We start from the raw sequence: 4,282 nt of genomic DNA, 5'->3' as shown, positions 1-4,282 counted from the left end.
GCTGTGAGCTCTCTGTAAGAGAGGAGAACACAACAGTACATTAAGCTCTTCCAAAGTAGCTGTGCACTAAAACTGTAAATCAGCTCCTGCCTATTTTTCATTGCTGAATTTGATAGAATCCCATCATCAGCTCTGGATATGTAGATTGATGTCAAGACAGACTCAAAATTAAGCGTACTTTCTGATTTGCATCCAGCGATCCATAATTGTATGCTTTGGAGAAAAATTCGGTTCTATTTTCAAAGTACTGAACATTACAGACTCGGGCACCTTGATGTATTCTTCCGTGGCTTACGATATGGTGAGTTGTGATTTTAAACAGCGGTCTGATGTGCCAAACCAAACTGAAGCCGGTGTCTCTGCCAGCTCTTCCGCTGTGGTTCGCTCAGCGCTCCCCACCAGCTTTTGGTTGTTTGGTAGGCATCACCCCACAAGTCGAAGAGAGTACCGTGAACTCAAACCATGAAGCCATGAAATGTACATTGTTTCACACTGAGGGAAAGGTTTTAAATGTCACCTCTAAGCTTTAAATTCTATGTTTCTTTTTCATTATGACAAATTATGGCCGGAGTAAGGAAAAGGTTGTGAGCATCTGGCTTGCTCAACAAAAGCCAATACACAGGACAGGAAACTGGAATACGAATACACTGCATAGCATCCACCAGTGAGATTAATGACACTGAATATAGCTCTACTTCCAAAAAGGCTGGAATATGGTTCAAAATGTAAATAATAACAATGCACAAAATTAGTCTTTTACAGTGGATCCATGCTGTTGTAATACGTGTACTTGATTTAGTTTTATGTTGAGAAATGTTATTCTGTTGTTGAACCGTTTTTCCAAAGTGGTCTGAAACAGAAAGGACAGTCCTTCTGCATGCTAACTCAAGACTCGGCCTCTTTTGGGATACTTGTTTTACACTGAATCATCATCATCATCATGCAATGGCCTCATTGTTTATTAACTAATCATTTCTGAGATGTGATATTTTTTAACATTACACAACCGTTCCAGTTTTCTCTTGTTACCCATTTCTCAACTCATGAATTAAGTTTCAGCATTTGATCATTTCTCTTTGTGTAAATGATTTGTAAATGCTTGCATTCTGTTTTTATTTAAATTTTAAAAAGGATCCTGCCGTTTTCATCTCTTCTTTCCTGTTTATTGTTTATTGGACTGCTCCCCTCTTCATCATCTTCTGTGTTTGTTTGCAGCTAATAACAGACTTTTTGACTCTAGGATGCAGGAGAAACGGCACGCTCAGTAATCGGTGGATTCCAACTGATTGTTAAATTGCTGATTTCAACAAACAATGAGGTGCTGGCAAGTATTTGTGCAAGTATTAGTATTTATTTCTGCAAAATAGCCAAAGACGAGGGGAATCTGGCAATCCTCAATGATTTCAAGGTCGTCCCATTGCTGGCCAAGCTGACTAACACAGTAAGAACACCTCACTGCTGGGGAAATTCAGTTCAATTTCATTTCATTTATACAGCACCAAAATTGTAAAAATTGCTCTCTGGGATTCAATAGAATCTTATTTCTCTCGATACTGATAACAGGTTCTGTCACCATCTTGCTGAAACATGCTCACAGCGATGACCTGCTGTGAGCATGTTTAAGTCTTTACTCAAATCACGGCAAACTTTTGGAGAGAGAAACCACAAGAGGTGCCAGAAACAGTCGATTGATGGAAGTTTCTGCCTGAATTTGAGTCACTTAGCATCATTTGGTGAGGTGGAGCTGTGGCATAGCAAAGCCATTTCACATTACTTGTTACTTTTCATAAAAGTAATGAACCGCTGGTTCCTCCATAAAATGACCTGAAATGCGTTGTCTCATAATTACCAGTTAACAATATAAACTTGAGGCTCCAGCCCCACATATCAAGATAAATCCCTTGGCCTGTGACTGAAGAAGCCACTTGGATGAGTCCCTTGGATGAGTGAAAACCCTAATTTTAGATGAACAGAATTAACTTGTGTGGAGGCTCAAACAGACTTTAAAGCCACAGTGAAACACAAACATACTCATCACTGCCTTCAATGCCTGTTTAAGATGAGGCTCTGGCTGCTGTTCTTGGCTAGCTTAGTGTTAGAATGCTGTCTGTGCAGATGCTTGAGAAGTTGTATTAGCAGCATAATGCTGAGTGTGCACTTTACCATTGCACATTTGTCCTTTTCTTCAATAAAAATAAAAGTCCACATGTGTGCTATAGACTGTTCCACCACTTTGCTCCTATGGCACACTTAGTAATCTGTATTTATTTAGTCTACTCTTTTTTTTACATAAATAATTTTTTTTTTTTTTTTATAAAGTTTATTTAAATTTTTAATTATGTGCAATTTTGTTTTCTTTTAGATGCAATATTGAGAGGACTCTGAGCTTAAGAATTTCATTGCCAGTAGCGGTATGCCATTGTTACCTGTATATGACAAATAAAATTTGAACTTGAAATCAGCTAATTGTAATGCAAGTATGCAGGAATAAAAAACAACTTTGTTTCATGATTTTCTTTCTTTCTATTCACCCACCATGCAGGTAACTGAAGAACCTTTGTGATGGAAGTAATAACTGTAATGTAAGTACTGAGTTCAGTACAGTAACTTGCTACATTACTGCATTACTAAAAATGTAATTTAAATACAGTAACATGTTGCTTTGTAACACATACATTTAATGTATGTCACGTCCCTGTGTCAACTGTCCAAGTACCCCAATAACTGCATTACCATCAATGAGAAAGGAGTAGTTACAGTTACATTGCGGTTGTACCTGGATTTCTGCCTCCATATTAATGCTTTTTTGGTAGAGTCAAAAACAGTGATTACTTGTAGTTTATATGGTGTCTTTTAGTATAAATCTAGCAGGATTGCACCAAGGAAAATGTGCTTTGCTCTCCCACCGCCCTTGTTTTACTGATGTGTGAAAAACACTTGAGTAATAAACTTTGAAAAGCTGTGACTATTTTCAGAGCCTTTGACCGATGGAGCAGAAACAAAGTGGGTTTTTATTCGACGGCGGAAACATGACTCCACTTTCTAGCCGTCATGGGAATTCAGAAAAGCAAACAGCTCAGTGTGTGCAAAGTGCCATTTCTACGGTAGACCCTAGATGCCATTACAGTGCAAGTCAAAGGGCTGTAGCTGGGGGTAACTGTTGCTAAGGACTGTTCCTGGACATGAGGGTAAAATGCAGCAGCAATACGGTTCAGGCCAAAGAGTGGGGTCAGAGCTGTTCAAGACCAACAGAGAACAATGTTTTTTTTATGGTCAAGTTTTTCTCCTCTGTCAGCCTACATCCGCCAGCTTTCCTCATCGTGGCAGTTGTGTAGCACTCTTCCAAAAAGGAACAAGCATTGTTTTGTTTAACATTCGAGCCTGTCGGGCTGTTTCCATGCTCAGCTCCAAAGACTGTTTATGTTTGTCTCTGCAAGTGATGCAGAGATTCTGTATTAAGATTACACTGTAACTGATGTCTTGTCACAGATGATAATACACACATAGTTCAGTATATTGGGGAAACATTGTTAGCTTCCTCTCTAATTCAATAATGTTTCACAGAACAACTTTACATACAACTTTCACATGAGAAGTCTCCCTGTGAGTATGAGTGAGCATCCCTAAATAATAACAACTATATATATATATATATATATTTAGTGGTAATGCTATTGCAGCCAAATATTTTTTCCCATGTTCATTAAAAGGTCTGCTTTTGCTTGATTTGCTGTTACAGTGTATGTGGTTCCACACTAGCCATAAGTGGTTTGCTGGACTCAGCAGTGGGTGTTCTGAACACGTTATGTCCAATTTGCAAAAGTCATTAAGCTGGATGCCTTTTGTAGTTAAAGCAGTGACAAAAACTGGACAAGCCCTCTTTTTTTCTGCTCTCAGTGTGTCTATATTTGACATTCTAGTGTGAGAAAATGGGTGTATGTATGTGCAAATTCAAGAAATGCCACCCTTTTTAATCTGTCTCTATGTTTGCCCTTATTAATGTACCAGTTAAGAGTTGCAACACTACTCCATAATGTATTTTTGGACTTTTAAAGAGCTTAATTACCAAAGGCCACATAACTGCACCAGCATTACATTTGTTCTTAATCTCAGACATGGAAACACAACACAGGCAGCCTCATTGTTCAGTGTGACCACGGTCTTAACCAGTCTGGACGGGGAAGGCTGATACTTACCTGAGTGACCCCGAGGAAACATTACAGTGAGGGAGCTTGTCAATCTCCAGCACTAAGTGTGCACGGCAATGCTGTGGTTCATGATA

The sequence above is a fragment of the Aulonocara sp. 'chitande type north' Nkhata Bay genome, linkage group LG9 (assembly GCF_057382095.1).
Source record: "Aulonocara sp. 'chitande type north' Nkhata Bay isolate Kocher_YH1m ecotype deep benthic linkage group LG9, A_spYH_male_GT1.1, whole genome shotgun sequence".
Taxonomy (NCBI): domain Eukaryota; kingdom Metazoa; phylum Chordata; class Actinopteri; order Cichliformes; family Cichlidae; genus Aulonocara; species Aulonocara sp. 'chitande type north' Nkhata Bay.
Note: the sequence above shows the minus strand (reverse complement) of the source record.